The sequence below is a fragment of the Zonotrichia leucophrys genome, chromosome 14 (genome assembly GCF_028769735.1).
Source record: "Zonotrichia leucophrys gambelii isolate GWCS_2022_RI chromosome 14, RI_Zleu_2.0, whole genome shotgun sequence".
In the NCBI taxonomy this organism is placed as follows: Eukaryota; Metazoa; Chordata; class Aves; order Passeriformes; family Passerellidae; genus Zonotrichia; species Zonotrichia leucophrys.
The window spans coordinates 13958961-13979586 of record NC_088184.1 but is presented as its reverse complement, the minus strand read 5'-3'; the positions used below and the strand labels follow the sequence as shown (position 1 = coordinate 13979586).

The 20626-nt window shown below is 54.2% G+C and overlaps 1 protein-coding gene across 4 annotated transcripts in view; it reads right to left on the bottom strand.

Moving 5' to 3' along the window:
- Positions 1–20626, bottom strand: part of RAI1 (retinoic acid induced 1) — a 73522-nt gene that overhangs the window by 32595 nt on the left and 20301 nt on the right. For 3 of the 4 annotated variants that reach the window (XM_064726271.1, XM_064726273.1, XM_064726274.1), the window contains exon 2: positions 5201–5281. The gene's annotated coding sequence lies outside the window, so the exon portion shown is untranslated. Of the gene's footprint in view, positions 1–5200; positions 5282–5385; positions 6617–20626 lie in introns of those variants that run through there. The other variant, XM_064726272.1, reaches the window with a different exon arrangement.

The following is a 20626-nucleotide window of genomic DNA, read 5'->3' as shown; positions in this document are numbered from 1 at the left end:
GACACGTAAATCTGCTCATTTTTCTTCCAAATCGTCCAAATACCGCAGCATTTGTTAGCGCAGGAGAGGGGACGCATCCTCGGGGAGAGATCTCTTTGGATACCGCGCCAGCCCTTTCTTTTTTTTATTTCCTTTGCTGCCTGGGATAAAAGGCAAGCGAGACAGACCGTGGTACGTGTCTGAGCTGTTTGGGAAAGAAATAGGAATTTCCTCCTGCCATTCCCAGTCTTTTGATAGGCAGGTGGGATGCGAGCAGGAATAACTCAATCAAGACAGAGCAATTTTTAATTAATTTGTGGATCCCTTCACCGGCTGATTGCCTTGGAGACAAAAGGGAAGCCTCTCCTTTAACACTTGTGTGTGCCTGGTACTCTGAGCCTCCCCTTTTCACCGGCACATCTTTGGTCTTGAAAGCTGCACAAAAGGAAGAATTCCTTGATCTTTTGCCTCGGCTTTTGCTAAGATGGAGACACACATGAGGGGGAGCTGGGCTGGGGGTTTTTTTTGGGTTTCTTTTATATTTTGGGGAGATTATTAAAGCCCAAAATTCCCATAGAGAGAGGTGGGGAAGGAAAAAAAACATGGAAAGGGGAATAAAAACCCTCAAAGCTAAGAAAGGAGAGCGCTTTCCGTCAACACCTTCTGCCCAGCCCGCTCCATCCCCAGGGGGAGGGAGTTGAAAGGTTCAAGCTACATCAAGTGGTGAGTAATGCAGCGGGAGGCTCCTGCTCAGGGCTGGGCTCTCACCCCCTGCCATCCTCCCTGCCCCGTGCCCGGTGCTGGCAGGGCAGAGCCCAGCTCCCACCCTCCCTTCTCCCCCCACCAGCGACCGTGGGGATGCGGGAACTTCCAAGGCAGTGAGTGACACCACAATTATCGATTGCCGGCTGCAAAGGCTTGCTCTCGCCTCCCCCCCTCTTCTCACTTGTTTTCTTCTGTGCAGCAGTGCCAGCCTTCAGAGACTGCTGCTGTAAAAGGCTGGGATTGACGGGGTGTCAAGATATCCGCTGCCCCTGGCTTTTAACGCTCCCTGCCGGGGGGGAGCGGGAAGAGCCCCTGCACCGGCGAGGGGAGCTTGGATGGCTCCAAAAGAAAGGCAGGAATGAAAAGCCTCCCCCTCTCTCCTCCGTCGAGGAGATGCTCTTGAACCACAAGCAGCTTTTTCAGCCTCAGCTTGGCTGCGTGCGTCTCGGAAATCTCAAGATGCTGGGAAGGAGGAGAGGCAAGGTGCCAGCCGGCCCTTGACCGAAATCAAGGCACCCAAAAACCCACCAGGCTCCCCAGCAGGTCTGTGTGGGATGGCACACACACCTGACCACACAGAAGGTTTGGTAGTGGCCATTTTAGAGGTAGGAAAGACAAGATACATCCAGGCCAGATAAGGTCACCCGGAAAAGGCTGCAAAAGGACTGGGACACCTCAGCTTGGGCAAATCCTCTGCTGTTCAACACTGGTGGCACAAGGGGTGCCAGACAGAGGGTTTTCCTAGGCAAGACTGGCAAAGCAGGAACTCCAGGGGATCCCCAGATCCCCCACCAAAGGCTGCAATGCCACCCTGCCCAATGGCCCTGGGATGGTCCCTTGCCAGCCCTGCCCCCAGCTCAGCTGGCCACCCACAGCAAGTGCCATCCCTGCCACAAAATGGGGACAGTCACCTGCCTGTGGAGGTGTTTGTTTGCAAAGCCTGGTGGCACCTTGGGACCACGGCTAAGTGTTACGTGCTGGAGCCAGAGGCCTGAAATTAAAGCTGGCTCCACGGCTGTCGGTGTCGACACCTGGTGATGGGAGGAGAGGGATCGATGATGGAGAGTCTGTCGCTCCTGATGCATCGCTGTCAGGGTCAATACACAATTCCCGGGGAGATCAGGTGTCCAGGTTAACTGCTTTGCCTCCGTGCTAAGCCGATGGGCTGGCAGAGCCCCATCCTGCTCACACATCCTCCTCCCCAGCCAGAGCCCCATCCTGCTCACACATCCTCCTCCCCAGCCACGCTCACCCCACAGCCACCAAACGCCACTGACAGCAGCCCTGGGGCTTGTGGCTCTTGTTTTCATCCATGCAGAGCTCAAGTGAAGTTCAAATGGGTGCCCAAGGCTGGGAAAGGGACACAGGGACAGCAAGGACCGGCCCCCCAGGAGCTTTTGGCTGCATCAAACCAGCCCACTGCCATGGGCAGCATCACCATGGGACCTGGTGGGGACACAGGGCTTGGGGACACAGGCCAGCAGCTTCTCTGGGCTGAGAGGGGAGAGGAGACCTCTGAAGGGGGGAGCCCCATCTGCCAATCTCCCTGTGCACCCCTGAATTCCTGAGCAACAGAAAAGGCAGGAGAGGAGGGAAACTCGCCCAGCACAGGTCCTGCAGGCTCACTGCCCATGTCCTGCTCCTCACCCTGGGTGGGCAGAGCACCCACGTGGCTTTGGCACAACAGCTGTCCCCTCCAGGTGACACCGCAGAGCCCCGTGGGACAGGAGAGCAGCGACAGCAGGGCTGCACTGTGCCCTCTGCACCAAGTGCACTCCATGGCACCCCGAAACCATCGCAGTGAGCACTGGCAGGAGGCAGCAGCCCTGCTGTGCCCCCATCCCCATGAGCCACGCTGGGCAAGATCCGTCCCTGGGGGTCCTGTGAGGACGAGAGCCACCCGCAGCCAGGCTGCAGCATCTCCCCTTCCAACAGCTCCCGGGGGGCTTTCAGCTGCTCATCTCCTCCTCCAGCACAGCACAAGCCACCCGGGGGAGCCCAGTGTGACCCCCTGAGGAGGGGACCAGGGGGTCCTACCTGCTGTCAGCCCCGGAGCCAGCCTGGGGGGGGACACAGCATCACACCTGAGATACAGCATCACACCCTGGGGGGGACACGGCATCACAGACTGGGGGGACACAGCATCACACCTTGGGGGGGACACAGCATCACAGACTGGGGGACACAGCATCACACTTGGGGGGACACAGCATCACATCATGGGGGGGGACACAGCATCACACCTGGGATACAGCATCACATCTGGGATACAGCATCACACCCTGGGGGGACACAGCATCACACCCTGGGACACAGCATCACACCCTGGGGGGGACACGGCATCACACCCTGGGGGGGACACAGCATCACACCCGGGACACAGCATCGCATCCTGGGACACAGCATCACACCCTGGGGGGGACACAGCATCACACCCGGCGCAGCCAGACCCGCATCAGCCCCCCCAAAAAAATCCCGAGAAAACAGAGCGCGGCATGAATAACAAAAGCAGCGATCAGTAAAGACTCTCCCAAGAGGCCGCAAGTTCTTCAATTAGAGCTCGCATTATAGGAATGAGAAACTCCACGCCGTCTTCCGTAAGGATAACACTTTTTTCCCCTCTCTCTTTTAAAGAATAAAGGGAGGGAGGGAGAGGAAGGGCTGCATCTCTAATGCAACAGACAGGTCTGCTGAGATTCACTTTGGCTCTTATTTTGACTTTCATCTAAAAGAGCTGCCCTGGGAATCCATTAAGTCCAATTTAAATCGGCTCTCCGCCCTCCCGGCTTCTCCCCGCCTTCGCGGCCCCCCCAGCTCCCTTCTCCCCCTCCTCGCAAGCAAACAAACACAAAAGCAAGGCCGGGCAGGGCGGGCAGCAAGGGCAGGCAGCAAGGGCAGCACCGGTGTGTTGGGAGCCCTTCCCGGGGGGATTACAGCCTGCCTTCCCCAGGGCAATTGCTCCATCTTCATTTCCCAAATAAACACAACCCGGCCACGTTTGGTACCGCTTCGGTGTCCCCAACCCCGGCGGCGCTTTTTGGGGGGAGCCCGTGGGGTTTTGGGGACCTGCACATCTCCCCCCTCCATACATCACAATCATATTTCCCCCCGGTTTTATTATTTTTGAGGACAATTATCTCCATTAACGCCGCAACCGGCAAAGTTGGACGGGATATAATCACATCAGGTTGGTTGGGTTTCTTTTTGGATTTTTGGTATTTTTTCCCCCCAGCGAGCTTCCCCACGCCGAGATCATTCCTGCGCCTTTGGGAATCGCCCCCCCTCGCAGCCGGGCGAGGGACGGACCCCTCGCCTTTCATCTCACCACACTCATTCAAGCTCTGCTTCTGTCGTATAAGCAGTTTTCCAGCTCTTCCCCCCCCTCCCGCCCCGTAACACACCCGCTCTGCATTGCATCCTATTCATATGTTTTCAATCATCGCCGTTTCGTTATTTAAAACAAAAGCACACACGGTTCCCCACCCCCGGGCAGCACTCCGAGCCCCCTCACCGGGGCTCCACGGCTATTCCCCGGTTTGTTTGTTTATTAATGTCAACGGGAGGATTTGGAGGCAAAAATTTGCCGTGGGAGAAAGGGAGCGGGAGGTGAAAGTCCCATCAAGGGGCTTTCCAAAGGCGCAGCCAGATGTGCAAACCCCACGATTCCTTGGGTTATCTGCTAGATCCATTTTTTTTCCCTGCCCCGCCAGCCACCGAATAAAAGAAAGAAAATCCATCAAGTCAGCGTTCTCACGTGCAGACAACGGCAAGGAGAGCCAGGCGCCCGCCCGCGGCACCGCCGCAACTTTTGGAAGTATAAAACCATGCACATCCATAACTCCTCAATTAAATCAGCCTCCCCGGGAAGGCTTCCCTCTCTGCAGAGCCTTTCGCAGCCCCGTGCCCATTATTATTTCAACTTTGCCAAAGTAGGGATTCAGGACAAGCAAAAGGAAATCCACCCCCTTTCCACGCACCAACATTTCCAAGTCTCAGCTGTATCTTTGTTCAGACACCCATCAATCGGCAAGTCAGGAGGGGTTTTTGGACCGGTTGCAAATTTCTTTATTACTTCCAGAAAAAGCAAAAACAACCCCCCCACACGCACGCCCCCCGGCTCCTCCGTTGCTGCTGCAAATAGGACACACACACAACACACACACACAACACACACACAAAACACACATACACACGCACGTATAATCCCCCCTCCCTCCCCAAACTCCGCGATGCCGGCGCCGTGCATCCATTCAATCGCAGCAGCAGCAGCAGCACACGAGTTGCACAAGAGAAAAAAATAAATCCGGAAAAAGCTCTGTCCGCACACCCTCACCCGCCCCACCACCCTCGAGCCCTCCCTTCCAATTCTGCTGCGGCTTCAAGAAAAAAAAAAAAAAAAAAAAAGAAGGAAAAAAAGGAAAAAAAAAAAGCACAAAGATGTAGCTTGCAACAATACCTGCGATGGTCCTCGCTCTCTCCTCTCTCTCCTGCTGGCTCGCTCTCCTCCTCTTCCAGAGCACAGTAGCCAGATTAGATCCTTAGAAAAAAAAATGTGAGAAATAGCACAATTCTCCCTTTTTTTTTTTTTTTTTTTTTTTTTTGCTTCCCTTCTCAGCAGCCCTTCTGAGCTCCTTCACTAACCATTATTCATAGACCACTAGGGGATATAAGGTAATTAGAAACGGCCCTATAGCATCCAGCCTGAAAATGTAATGCCAGCGGTAGGAGTGGTGGAGGGCTCTGGCTGCGGGCGGCTCCGGCAGAAAGTGCTCGCTTGGAGCTGGGGACCGAGGTGAGAAGTGGGGTGGAGGAGAGGGCGAGCGGCAGCGGGTGCTGGCAGCTCTCCCGACACAGACCAGGGTGGCCAGGGACACCGAGCGGCACCGGCTTGGGTTGGGTTTGGGGTGGTTTTTTTTTGATTTTTCTTTTTTTTTTTTTTGTATTTTGGAGTGGGGCTCGCCGTGCCCGTGTGAGCCGTGCCGGGGCTGCGTGTGTGTGTGTGTGCGCGTGTGTGTGTGTTTGTGCCAGGAATAGCAATCAGCAGAGGCAGCACACAGAGCGCAAAAATGCCATCATGCAGGGTCAACAGAAAGCTGCAGACATTTTTTTTTCCTCTCTCTCTCCCTTTTTTTTTTTTTTTTTTTTTTGTAGGCTTAATCCTCTGGAGCGGGGGAGAGGGAAAAGGAGGAGGCTGCTGCCTTCTTTATAGTTTTGATATTTTTTTTTTCCTTTTCCAACCTCGTAGGATCAGATTAACCCCCCCTCCTCGCACACACACACACGCACACACACACACACACACACACACGCTCTCTCCAGCCCCAGCCATCCCAACCCTCCGCCAGCACTGCACCGGGGGGATGCCGGAGGGTCGGCGCAGGGTGGGATGCGGGTCTGGCCGGGTGGGATGCGGGTCTGGCACGGTGGGATGCGGCTCTGGCCGCCGCGATGAGCCGGCTGAGATGAGCTAGGTGGGCTCGGCGGGGAAGCAGAGCAGGAGGGAGAAAAGGGGGGGAGAAAAGGGGGGAGGTGGAGGCAAATGAACAAATCACACCTGCAGCTTTCTGCGTGCCGGAGCCAGCTGCAGCCCAGGCAGCGACCGGCAGGGAAAAATCCAGGCGGGCTCGCAGCACCATCATCTGCGGGGATTATTGAGGTGCACGGGGAGCGGGCGGCAACTCATGGCTGGCAGCGATTGATTTTGGGGAGGTTTATTATTAGCAGGAGGGGGAAAGGGAGGTGCTAACAAAGAGCGACCCTTCCACACACACACACAGACACACACACACCCATTTTTTTCCCAAGGGGTAAATAAAACCCGTCGCAGAGGCGAGGAGGGGGAGCCGGTGCCCTGGCCAGCCGTGCCGTGCCGTGCCGTGCCGGGACCGCGGCTCCGAGCCCCGGCTGCTGCCCAGCCCTGCCTCCTCCCACGGCTCCGCTCGGAGCCTCTCGTTAATTGAACTAAAGCTGTTCACCTTGATAACGCAGCACGGCAGCAAGTTTCCGAGCCGTACGCGGGGGGCTGGAGAGCTATTTGATCCACTTCCAAGGCGCTGCCTTTCAATTCAACCCCTTGCTCTTGAAGGATGGATAACCAGGCCCTCTCTTTTCCCTGTTAATTACTCGAGATATCAGCCATCAAGCTGCAAAGCAGACCAAACCTCACAAGGGGACACAGCACCTGCAAAAGCAGACTGCTTGTTCTCATCTCCCCTGTCTTTTTTCTCCCCATCCCCATGGCAGACCTAGTCTGGCCGTGTGTAGGTAATACGCCACAATATGCTCCCAGCCACCTCCAGCTCCACACATGCCTCTCTGCAGGATGGTAAATCAAGCTGGGACCTCATGGCTCTCCAGGGACTCGGTGTTATTCCCTGTAATCACCAATCTGCCCTGCCCTTCACACACAGGAGCCTGGCACTGTTTGGCATCACAAGCCGTGACTGCCACCCCAGTGAAGCCAAGGTGGGATGGACCCAAAGGACATCACCCCCCAGCTTCCCCTCTGGGATTGACAGAAGACTAAAGGATTTGTTATTTTTACACTGCAATCCAATAAATTCAACAATCTGGTCTGTCCCTGTTATTTCCCAGCTCTGGTATGTTTGAAATCCCCACCTCCAGGAGCCCTGTGATTTCGGAAGATCTCAGCCCTGCTCTCCTCCAACCCTGACCTCACCGTGGTGGGGTGAAAGGTTGAAACCACAAGCCCCAGGGAGCCCCATATGCAAATTTAATCACCACCAAACACTTTGGTTGTTAAACACTGTTCTTTTTCTGGAACCTTTAAAGTTCTGCACCTACGATTTACCGGTTCAAAAAGGCTGATTTCATGACTTCTCAGCATTTCTGAGGTGTCGACACCCACGTCACCTCTGTTTGCATGACACGGTCATGTCTGTCTGAGCCAAACCACTGCCTGGGTGGGAGACCACCACCTATAACACCAATTAACTTCACTCATTAAAACCTCCAAGCTCACAGAGGATGCTGCTGCTCAGTTATGCAGATGGAAAAGTTTCCATCCCCTTGATAAAATCCAGATCCAGAGCATCCTGGAGCAGATCTCACCCTGAGCTACCACAAAACAGCATCAAAAAGCCTCTTCCCACCTTCCCTGCCATGAGAGCAGGGCTCACCTTGCTGATCAAAGTTGGAGGCTTCCCTGGACATAACCCCACACCTCCTGCCCTGGAGAGGCTAAAAAATAATGACTCATAGCAATGTTATTTCTGGAGCTGCTAAAACAAAGGCACTCTGGCTCCCTCGGTGTCTCACCACTTTGACCTAAATGATAAGGCATCCTGAGAAAACTGAGCTTTTCCCACCAGCCTCCTCATCCAGCCCTGACATGAGTGGCCAACCCGGGGTCCAAGGACCTCCCCAGCACCTACACAGGATGCTCTAAGCTGGCTCTTTTTCATTTATCTTTATTTCATCCCTCTTCCTGGCAGATTTTCCCTCAGCCCCAACCCCAATGGATGGATTTTGTCCCCTGCCCAGGTGCCACACACCCCACACGTGTGGTGGCTCCTCGCAGGCAGGAGCAGCAGCCCTGCCCCAGCTCTCATCGAGCTCCGTGCATCGGCTCCGAGCGGATCCGATGGATTTTCATTTCCTAACTTTGCCCTTCGGGCTATTTCTAACGAGCTTCCTCACGCTTAAAAAAAAAAAAAATAAAATCCTTCATCTTGCAGCACGGTGTCAGAACAGCAACACTCGGGATGACTGTGCCTGCGAGGAGGCTGGAAATTAATTATATCACAGTGGCTTCAGGTAGGGATCCATCCACTGACCTCCTTGTCCAGCTCCCGTCTGGGACCCAGGGAACGGCCAGAAATCCCCTCCCAGAGCACACAGGATTTTTTTGGCCTTGAAAAATGTATTTTTGTGGTGTGACGTCTGGTCTGTGTCGCACAGCCGTGGGTGTGGAGCCACCACTGTCCTCCCGTGACCTCGTGCCCTCCTCATACCCCACATCCCCATCCTTGAGCCCCCTTGTGCAGCCTCCTCCTGCATCACAGGTCCATCCACCCTCCTGGACCCATCCCTCCTGAGAGGGAGGATCAGTCCTGGGTGCCTTAATTTCCACTGATCAGATGTTTTAATGAGTTTCTCTGTGCCCAGCAGATCCCACTCCCCACCACCACCACCCCCTCGGGGGCCGGCCCTGCTCCCTCATCGTGCCGAGGCCCCTGACACCTCCAAGGCTTTCCTTGGTGGGAGAGCAGCGATTATTTCTCTCAAAAGGTCTCTTATAATGGAAACCATCTCTGCATCCCTCCCTGGTCTCCTCCTGCCGTGACCCAGGCTCCATCGAGAGGAGCTCTGCTCCAAGGCAGCGCCGTGTTTCCATGGAAAGAGTGAATAGCAGAGTCTTCCCAGTGGTTTATTAGAATTCCTTTTACTCCGATGGAGAGTTTTAGAGCAAAGTAGAAAGGCTTTAATGTGGGGCTAATGGAGCCCCTGGGAAGTCCAGGAAGGAAATCTCCCCTGGAGGAGGCGTGAGGAGAGGGAGGGCAACTTTCAAGACGAATTCCTGGACAGGTTGAAATTTTTTTGCAGGAGCCATCTCAGGCAGCGAGAAATGGAAATGAATGTTTGTTTTATTTTTAACAGATGTTACAAAAGACCTGCCAGTAATTCAGTGAACGATGCAAAACCTAGATCCCACTCACTTTTCCCGGCATGTCTTCCATCCCCTCCCTCTCCTGCTTGGTACAAATGCTTATTTGCATTTAGCATATCATAAAAAAAAAAAAAATTAAGCAATAAAATAACAATTGTACACCACTTCATTTCCTCCCTCCCTAAGGTTTTGGTTTCAGGTTAAATCCTTGGTTGGAGCAGCTATTAATTGTTCTTAATAAATTTTTCTGTCTCTTCAGATTTCCCAAACCTATACTCTACTCACGACTTTGGGGGGTGCCCTCTTGCCAGGGCCCCCATCCCTCTGTCTCCCTGCTGCTCCCTCATGGAACAGCTCTTGACTCTGCAAAGTGTTTGGAGCCCCAGTGTGAAACACAAAGTGCAGCCTCTTCTTTGGGAAGAAACACAGGGATTTGCAGTTGAGAGATGGGCAGAGGGAAAGGGGAGGAGGAACAATGAGGGGGTCCTAAGCTGTCCAGCCAGGGGCTGGAAAAGCAGTAAGAGTGTGGCTCTCCAAAAAACACAGTGCAGAAAGTGACCCATGCATGAACACACACCACAGCACAGGGAGTTCCAAAGCTGATCTGAAACCCACCACGATGCCAGAGGGGTATTTGGGATGAGATACAGCAGTTATGAGTGACACACATGAAACCCAGACCTGGGAGGCCAACGGCAGTCATGGAATCCCAGAATGGTTTGGGTTGGAAAGGACCTTAAAGCCCATCTCGTTCCAACCCCCTGCCATGGACTGGGACACCTTCCACTACCCCAGGTTGCTCCAAGCCCCTTCTAACCTGGCCTTGGACATGTCCAGGGATGGGGCACTCACAGTTTCTCTGTGCCAGTGCCTCACCACCCTCACAGAGAAGATTTTCTCTCTTATTTCCAATCTATCCCTGCCCAGTGTCGATGTGAAGCCATTCCCCCTTGTCCTGTCACTCCATGCCCTTGGAAAGAGTCCCTCTCCAGCTTTTGTAGTCCTGGCCAGAGGAGCCCTGAATCCCACGGATACCAGATTTCCTGAAAATGAGCAACTTTGGCAGCTCCTGGTTTAACTCTTGCCTGCAAAACACAAGCTGCAGTGGCTCCCCTTTTCATGCCTAACTGTGAAATACCACTTCTCCTCTGGACACCCAGCTTTCCAAAGGGTATCTGGATAATCGAGTGGGCAAATGCAGGGTGATTTTCTGTCTGGTTTCCTGTTAGCAACCCTGAATGCAGAGCCCCATGACCCCACACACCAGCATGCCCTGTGCTGGATTCACACTCCATCGATGCCTTGTTTGTGGGATTCCAAGCAGGAAAGGAGGAGACAGGCTCTGGGGAGCAGCTACAGGTCAGTACTGACACAAACAGGGTGTCCCTGCACCCATTATAAACCCTAAAATCTGCCTGATTTCCAGGCAGAAAATGGCATCCGTGTGCACTTCCAGGTGACGGAGGAAAAGTGGCTGTTTGCACTGAGCTTTCTCCTCTTCCCGTTACAATCCTGCACCTGGTTAGCAACTGTCGGAAAGAGGTTAATCACAGTCCTTAAATCAGGAACCTTGTTGTGGTATGCTCGGGATGCACATCTGTGCTCTCCATGGCTCATCCCCGGCGGCATTTGGGAGAAGGCAATATGCCAAAAAATCCCCACCCCCAAATAAGCCACCCAACCCCCCCAAACGAGCGACAAGCATCCCAGGGTGCAGGATCCTGCTGATTCCTTGAGCTGGTTCTGCAGCACACATGAAAGGCTCATGATTCCCCCAGCCCCACCACGCCGTGGGTTAAAGGCATCTCGGATAATGCGGTGTTGGCACAGCCATTATGGGGCAGCAAAGGCTTTTGAGGGATTGGGGTTTTGCTCGCTGGCCAACCTTGTGATGGAGAGGAGGAGTAATCACCTGGAAATGCCTTGGGAGTAAACCATGGGGTGGTTTCACATCCCAACCCAGAGCTCAGCCCTTGGCAGTGGAGCTCCAGCAGCCGCCAGCTGCCCAGCTTGGCTCCTGATTTCCAAGCATTTCAAAGCCTGGCCTGGCCTTGCTATTTCTAGGCCTGTCCCAGGGGATTACCCTGCTCTCCCTGTTTGGGAAAAAGCAGCATTCCGGAGCGTCAGAGCCCTGGTGCTCAGCCGGGCCGTTCCAGGCACACACACACACGTGCACAGCCCGGAAAATGGAGAGGAATTGATCCCGGAGGCAAATCTCTTTTGTTCTAACCCCGCTGCTGTAACTGGATCTCCCCAGGTTCCCCGGCTCGGGAGCTGCGGAGGATCACATCGCTTTCATGCCTTCTCCCAGTGCCAGCTTGTCACATTCCCCGGGTGGGAAGGGGAGGCATCGCTCCCAGCGCTTGTTTACCTCGGCACCGAGCAGCACGAGGGGGGCACGGCGGTGATGAGCCAAAACCTGGAGGGAGCAGATTGCGGAGCCGCGCCATGAGACCACCCCCAACTCACAGGCTGCCCCTTTTTAATGAGGTGCCCCCGCCATCCTCCTCCCCTGTGCCCTGACATCCTCCTGCCTTTCCCCGCTGCCTTGTTCCGACTGCAGAAATGCTGATTCACAGAGCCCGGCGCAGGAGGTGTTTGGGAGGCACAGAGAGAGCAGCACAGCATCGCCCCAATGCACCCGGAGCTCCCCGGGCGCCTTCGCACCGGGCACCGGCGACAGCCGAGTCGCTGCGGATTAAATCCGCTCTGCGCTCCTTCCAGCACCTCTTTCCCCGTGACTCCCTCGCCTCCCAGCAAGGTGAACCCATCCCCTCCGCTTCCTGGGAGAGCTCGCATGCGAATCTGCCTCCCTTCTCTGCACAGGGGAAAGCAAGGTGAAGGATTGCAGGTTGCGCACGGCAGAGGGATGGGGTGGATGGGGTGGATGGGATGGATGGGGTGGATGGGATGGATGGGGTGGATGGGGTGGATGGGATGGATGGGATGGATGGGATGGATGGGATGGATGGGGTGGATGGGATGGATGGGGTGGATGGCACTTCCCCAGGGATGCACTCTGCTTTCCCAGCAGCAGGGCAAAGGGAACAGCACCCTGACCCGCTGCCAGGCAGTGTCACACCTCACTCTGGGGTGATTTGATGCATCAGGGGTCAATCCAGACCCCATCTCCTCCTTCCTGGGGGTTCATGCCCCAGCTGGCTCCTGGCACCCACTGCCACATCAAGGGCACTGTGCAGTGACAGCAGCTGGCACAAACTGAGCTGCCCGCCCTGCCTCACCTTCCCTCTCCTCTCCTCTCCCCTCCTGCCAGCACGGTGCAGCTGGTGCAGCAGCAGGGCCAAAATCCGAGACTGCAAAAGGATGTGTTTTTGGAGCTGTAGGAATGGTGTCCTCAGCAGCCCAGGGAAGGCAAATGGCTGCAAAAGCAGGGGATGGCTGTCCAAGGATTTCACTTCTCACAAGTGCAGGTCTCTTCCCTCTGGGACAGCCACAACACACTGTAGGAGAGCTCAGGTGAACATATCCATCCTGTTCTACTCCCTCTTGCATTCCATGACCCCATTTACTTCTCCCCCCTGAGGCCACTTCATCCCAAAGTCACCTGTGGTGCCACAACGGATGCAAACACCTGGGAACCCCGTGCACTGAACAGCAGGATGTGACACAGACTTTCCTGTCACCCTCACACTCCTCCCTGTGCCACGTCCCTCGGGACCAGCTCAGCACTGCTCGGATCAGGTGGGATCCATCCCAGAGCAGGGCATGCAGAAGATAAACCCAGCAAGCCAGGCAGGGAAGCCAAAATTGAGCCCAGCTCTGCAAGCCCATGGGAACACTCAAAGATCAAATCCACCTTTTCCTTTAATCCTTCCACATTTTTTTAGGGTGTATCAAAGCTGTGCTGGCCCACTCTGCATGGGTGACCACCTGCCCACAGCCAGTGGCCAAGCTGGGCTGCTCATCTGGCTCCCCAAAAAGCCGTGGTGCATTTGAATAGATTTCCACCACACAACTGTAAAGGCCCCAGTGGGTTTGAATAGGAGCCCCTTGAGGTATTATCTCAGCAGTGCCTCAAGGCAACCACCTGAATCCTTCCGTGACTGCTGCACAAACCTGGAATGTCTACAGCAGCTGGGGATTATGGACAGAGCTTGCAGAGGAGCCCCCAGACCACCACAGCACAGCCAGCACCATCAGCTCTCAGATGCTCCCACGTGCAGCCATTCCTCAAAAAACAAGGCACGGGGATGCTAAGAAGACCAAAGCCCAGATGCCAAGGCAGGAAACCAAGCTGAAGTTTTCACATTAATCATATCGAGCTCTATTCTTTTTCATCTATTTCAAGGCAAGTCAAAAAGAGGTTCACACTCTCCCCTGGCAAACCACAGAGGATGACGTGAGCCTGTCTCTTGCATTGCAAGTAGAGTGTGTCAAGCAATTAGCAAGTCATCAGGAATTCAGATAGGGTGGGCAGGATACGATCCCTCAAAGCTCTGGCAGGAGCATTACCCACCCTGGAGTTTCCCATCAGGCATGGAAGGCAGCAGAGGGAGCAGGGGCTGCTGGTGAGCTCTCAGGAGCAGAGCAGACACTGATGCCATGAAACACCTCATGTTTAGCCTTGCTGTAGCTCAAAGCCCTGGGCATTCAATGCAGATTTTTCCCCGCTCATTCCCAACCTCAGCAAGGCGGCCAGGACAATTCCAAGAACCCTCAGGCATCCTGCAGGCTCGCTGGGCCAACCTGAGTACCTCACACATGACCCATCCCTGGGCATTTTGGCACTGAATCAACTCTTGCTGCTCCCACCAGTTTCACTCCCTGCACCTCTGATCAATGCTGGTTTCCATTCAGCACCATCCCAAACCTTGCTCTCCTGGAAGTTAGTGGCAAAACCCATGCAAGCCTTCACACTGGGATGAGATTTGCACTTTGGTCCCCCAGAGCTGCCAAACCCACACCACACCAAGGCCCAGCACGGCACACAAGTGGAGCAGGACCATCTCACGAAGAGGCACTGCTGAGATAATACCTCAAGGGGCTCCTATTCAAACCCACTGAGGCCTTTACAGTTGTGTGGTGGAAATCTATTCAAATGCACCACGGCTTTTTGGGGAGCCAGATGAGCAGCCCAGCTTGGCCACTGGCTGTGGGCAGGTGGTCACCCATGCAGAGTGGGCCAGCACAGCTTTGATACACCATGCAAAAAAATGTGGAAGGATTAAAGGAAAAGGTGGATTTGATCTTTGAGCCTCAAGGCTGCAGATGCAGCAGCGTGGTGGTGGCAAGGGGTGTCCTGGTGTCCTCTGACACATCCAGAATGTTCCCATGGGCTTGCAGAGCTGGGCTCAATTTTGGCTTCTTTGCCTGGCTTATTGGGTTTATCTTCTGCATGCCCTGCTCTGGGATGGATCCCACCTGATCCGAGCAGTGCTGAGCTGGTCCCGAGGGACGTGGCACAGGAAGGAGTGTGAGGGCGACAGGAAAGTCTGTGTCACATCCTGCTGTTCAGTGCACGGGGTTCCCAGGTGTTTGCATCCATTGTGGCACCACAGGTGACTTGGGCTGGTCCCCATGAGCACCCAACCAGCCCCAAAAGACGAGGGAGGATTACCCTGAGGTGTGAGCAGCCAGCCTGGGCACACACCTCCCAGTGCAGAGGGATGCAGCGTGCTGGGCAGGTGGCACAGGGGACGCCTCATCTGCCACCCGCCCTTTCTCCTCTCCATTGCCAAGGTAGCAGCAGACAATGCTATCTGCTGGGCTGTCAGCCGGCCCTCCTCCCGTCTCTTTAGCCAGAAAACTCTCCATCTGTCTCCAGATGGGGTGTTTCTACCACTCCAGTCAAACCGATTCACAGTGGAACAATGATGCTTTGTTAACAAAACAATTTTTGTGTGTCAAGCCCTCCTTCTTGCGGGTTTTTCTCCCCCCCCACAGTCCCCAGTGGGTCAGCTTTGTGTGGCGTCCTACATTTTGTTGTTTCTTTCACATTTTAAAGGCTCCGTATTTTAGTACAAAAGGTGCCTGCGGAGCAGCTTTTATCTGCGAGGCAAGATTTGACACATACGCAGATCACAATTGCGACAGGAGGTTCGTGATGTGGTGGTTAAGGGTGGTGTCAGGACCTTCAGAGTGATGAAGCATTATTTCCAGTGATTTTTGCCTCCAGGATAAAAATTACAGCTGGTCCAACGCTGCATGTATGGCTTCTGTGAGCTGGAATCCCCCAAGGGCTCACGGAGGGAGCAGAGAAAGTTTGAGCTTGCTTTGGTACAGAGCTGGCATCACCTGGGTCCATCCGTCCTTCTCATGTCCTCCTGTGCAGGACAAGCCACCGCTGTCACTCGTGAGCAGAAGGGATGGGTACATGGAGCAAATCTACGTGCCTGTGAGTAAACTACAACCCTGTCCCCAGCACGATCCCTGTCGTGGCCAGGAAGATCAAACCTCAGCCCTCCTGTGGCCAGAGTCTCTGACTGAAGCTCCTGGGGAGTGTTTGACTTCTCTCCAGCTACCCAGGGTGGGATCATCCCCCTTCACCCAGCAGCAGGAAGGAGAGCTCTCTTTCTTCTTCCAAATACATCCCCACCACACAGGCCTCCAAGAAAACCAGCTCTTCCTTTATTTTTCTTTTTTTTTGTGCCCTGAAGCAACAAGCACACAAACCACCTTCTGCTCTGCACAAAACCAGCAATTCCCAGCAAACAACCAAGCCGCTGGCTCCAGAGCAAACAGCTCCATGTTCCTAGGCAGGCTGGAAATTTCTACACAAGGGGGACTTTTTCTTCCAGCTCCCTCCACATTTGCAGGGAAGGTCCCTCCTCCTTCCTGTCCTCAGGTAACAGCATCTTCATGGAAACACCAATATTTTTATGAGTCATCCCCCTTCTTCCCCTCTCCTGCTTGGTGGCCAACACCCCTGTGCTTTCAAGATCAAAGCCGAAGGGGACCAGCTGTGTTGAGTCCTTTCCTTTCCAGCCCTTTCCATCTCCATTTGCAGCCAGCGAGTCCCTGCTGTTCTGACAGCGCTTTGTGCCGCCCCTCCAGCTCCGTGCCCGCCGTCTGCTCCCCCTCCATCCCTCTCCTGCCATCCCAGCTCCTGCTCCAGCCACGCTGGGAACACAGGGAACCCTCCCTGACCCGGGCTCAGGCCCCTCTGGCATGCATGGGAGCTGCCCTGCTGGCTGCCCCAGCTGCCCTGCCTGTCATGTGCTGATTCAGAGGCAGAAATGTGCTCGGAGAGAAACGGGATAATCTGCTTCCACTGAAATCCCACCCTAATTCCCTGTGTTTGGTAACTCCTCCGCAGATCAGAGCATGAGACTGCATCTCCCTTCCAAACCAGCAGCTCCATGGGGACCTTCCCTGCAGGCTCCTTTCAGCAGGGGTACAACCTTGGCTGGGAAAGTCCAGCTCCTGCTGTGAAAGCGGCTGAGGGAACAGGAATCTCCCTCCCTATCCAAAAGGCTGAACATCTCACACAGCCCCCGGTGCTGCAGCAGGGATTTGCAATGTGATGGGATAATTAGAGTCAGGGATGTGCTTCTCGTGCTTCTCAACTGCCAGAGGGCAGGGTTAGATTAGATATTAGGAAGAAATTCTTCCCTGGGAGGGTGGTGAGGGCCTGGCACAGGTTGCCCAGAGCAGCTGTGGCTGCTCCATCGCTGGAAGTGTCCAAGCTGAATGGGGCTTAGAGCCACCTGGGATAGTGGAAGGTGTCCTTGCCCATGGCAGGGGGGTTGAATGAGATGATCTTTAAAATCCTTTCCAACCCAAACCATTCTGTGATGCCAGGTTTCTTGATATATCCAGGAAAATCCGTCCATTTTCGGTCATTTGTGCACGTTTGATGGAAGCTGCTCCCATGTGCAGCAACTCACAGGTCTGACAGGTCCCCCTCAGGGTCATACACCCCATCCTTCATGACATCTCATCTTGCACCACGTTCACCTCCTGGGTGTTGCCATCACACATCCTGCACAGATACAATCCCTGCTTCCCAACACCTCGCTGCAATTCAGCCCAAATCCAGCTTGGAGCTGTCTCTCCTACAAAGACTTTGAAGAAAGCATTGCACAGAATTAAGTCTCAGTGCTTTTTATATGTAAAGCACTGAATTTAGCTGCTAATGGCAATTCCCAGCAGAAAAGGATGGTTAGTAGTGGTGGGTATATTTATGAATTCTTCCTAAGCAAATGCCGTGAGGCGGGAAATGTGTCGGTCCTCGTGGAAAGCTTCCCGGGCTGCTGCTGCAGGCATCTAAATGCAAAGTTTCACCATGACTTTTTGAGTTCTGTGCTCTGCCAGACACATCCCTTTCAAACCTCTTCTCTCAGGAATGCTTTCCCAGCCTCTCTCCTGTGGTCATGCCTGTGTCACTGTGACCTGCCCATCTCCGTGAGGGCAGCAGCATCTCTGTCCTTCTCCAGCCACTCCACTGACTTGCCAGTAAATAAAAGTCAGGGGAATCTACTTGACTGGTCTCCTTAGCTGCTCTCTCCAAAGAGCTGACTTATAAAATACCCACGTCCTGGATTTCTGTGAGGTTTTCACTGAGAGCACATTGTTTTTCCCCAGCAAAGCCAGAAAAGAATTTACAGTCGGTCCACACAGCGAGACTGCTCTGCTTTCTCTTTCCTGGGACAGGAACTCAGTTTGAAACAGATTGCTAGCAGCTAAATGCAAGTTCCTTAGCAGCTTCCAGAGTGAAAATATTCCCTCTCCAGATCTCCTTTTATGTCCACAACACATTATTCCGGTGGAGGGCTCTCTTGCTAAGAAAAGCTCTGGTAACTCCCAGCCTTGTCTCCAAAGTGGTTCAGGTGTGGGAGCCAGCTCCCCTGCAAGCATCCCTTGGTCCTGCTGCCCAGCTGAGATGTCCTTAATTCCTCCATCTGTCCCCTCCAGGCTCTGGCTGGCTCTGCTCTCAGACAGTGAATACATACAGCAGGCTGCAAGGCTGCTTGTCCTAAATATACACTTTTCCCACAGCTTCAGGAGAAACTCTGTCTTTTAAGTCCCCCAGCCCACTCCTTGGGGTGCTTCTGGGGCTTTCCATGCTAAGCTGCCTTTGTCCCACACACTGCATGCAGACAGACGAGAGGTTCACACCAAAACCCACCTCTCCTCTCTGCCTCTAACTAAACCAAAACAAAAAACAGATGGAAAATCAAATGCTGGCAGTGTGAAGCATGTGGGCTGCACTCTCATCAGCCCTCCTGGAGCTGCAGAGTGTATTCCTTCCTGCTCCGGGGTCCCAGGGCAAAGCCAGACCCCAAAAGAGTTATTGGTGGGGGAGATGCTGCTATTCCCCCTTGCCAGCCACCAACCAGCATGGAGGTGGAACAGAGGGAAGGAAGGGAAAAGACAGAGGCAAGAGCAGGCTTAGCATTTTAGGAAGTCCAGAAGGAACAATTTCAGCCCCCAAGCAGGATTTGCACAATGCACAGCAAACGAGGCACTGGGGCTGCAGACAGAATACTGGGGGGACAGCCACAAACTGGACACTGAGCTGCTTTTAACCAGGCTCCATCCATCCCACACACCCCCTGAGGCAGAGACACTGCAGAGGAAACACCTTGAGACCAGAGTTAAGGCTGTCCCCTAATGAATGCATGGCATTCCACGGCCATAAGCTGCTCAGATGTCCTTAATTCCAGGATTTCTTACACGCTCTGTGCCTGACTTTGTAACCTTAATCATGTATTTTTTAGTGTTGCTCTTGTGCGCACGTGAGCTTATCTCCTTTTACAGTGGGATCTTCTTCTCACTCTCTTGGTAGGATAAACAATACCCACGACTCTTCCACGTTCCTCCCTGGGAGTGCATCAGTGAACTCCCCTGATCACTCCCCAGTTTTGCAGAATGAGCAGTGGGGCTGTTCAGGCTCCACTCCAGCTCCTGCTGGAGCCTTGGTCACTCTTGGAAGCTCAGAGGCTGCTCCCACATGTGGATGAGCATCTGGATAACGCCAGTGGCACACCAAGGCACACACATGGATAACCCCAGTGGCACACCAAGGCACACACATGGATAACCCCAGAGCCACACCAAGGCTCCCTGCACAGCACAGGAGCAGCAGAAGCAGAGGGAGCCCACAGTGGGGGCAGGGACCAGCAGCGTGTTTGTGGAGTAACGCTCAAACTGCCATAATGGATTGCCTTGTTTACACTGGGGCCAGGGAAAATCACTCCAGGGATGGAGACACAGAAGCGTCCAGAAGCCTCTGAGAGCAGGAGAGGCTCTTCAGGCTCTTGCCTCTTGCTTCTGCTCACAAAATCATCCCCCCCGCCTCGCCTCCTGCATCACTGTCAAGGGGCGGAAGCTTTAAAATCACTGTAGTAAGCAGGGGAGGGATGAGGAAAGGAAAGGAAAAGTATTATCGGATGGGAACGTGGCTTTTCCACTGCTCCTTGCCAAGAGGAGCCCTCAGTACCCAAGGACACACCAAAAGGGTCCCTGGGCCACAGGGTGCAGCGAGAGCTGCGAGGAATTGCTGGGAGAGGGAAAAGAATAAATAGGAACCACCTTAAGGGAGGGGAGCCACCAGCAGAACAGTTAAAATGACTAAATACTTTCCCAATATCACTCCTCCACGTAAGCATTGCTGTAATTGCCCTTGGGATGTTGCACAACGGCGAAAGGGAGGGGCAGGTGCTGGCAGGGAGGGAGTGAAGGCGTTCAAACCTCCAAATCTCCATCCCAGGCGCTGCTGTCATCCAGGGGAGACACTCAGGACGCCTCTGCCACCTCGGCCCCCGGTGGATTTATCCCCTGAGGGGCCATTCCTCACACCAACTGGAGGATTCCCAGGAGGACTCACTCCTCATGCCTCTGAGACACAGCGGGCTGCCCCAGGGAGCAAGAGCAAAAGGCGAGGAGGAACAGAGCCCACGCTGCACTGTGTGGCAAAAAAAAAAAAAAAAAAAAAGGGGAAAAAAAAGAAAGAGAAAGAGAGAGAGATATAAGGGCTTCATTCAAGCGCTCTCGCTCTCTGGAAGTCTCACGCAGAGCAGCTGGTCTTTAAGACTGTTGCAAGCACGCCATGCAAGCACAGAGCCCTTCCATTCCTGGGTGCTTTCATTAGTGACACTCAGACAGGGACAGCCACTCGACCCCCATGAGAAGGAAAAGGGCTGACTCATTCTTCCAGCAACGCTTGAGAGCAGGGCACGGTGCTCGTGCTCTGTAGGGTCCTCTCCTGCTTCCTAAGCCAGATCACCGGATCTGGGCTCGGATGCCACACACACACACACACATGCACACACCAGCTAATCCGCAGATGTG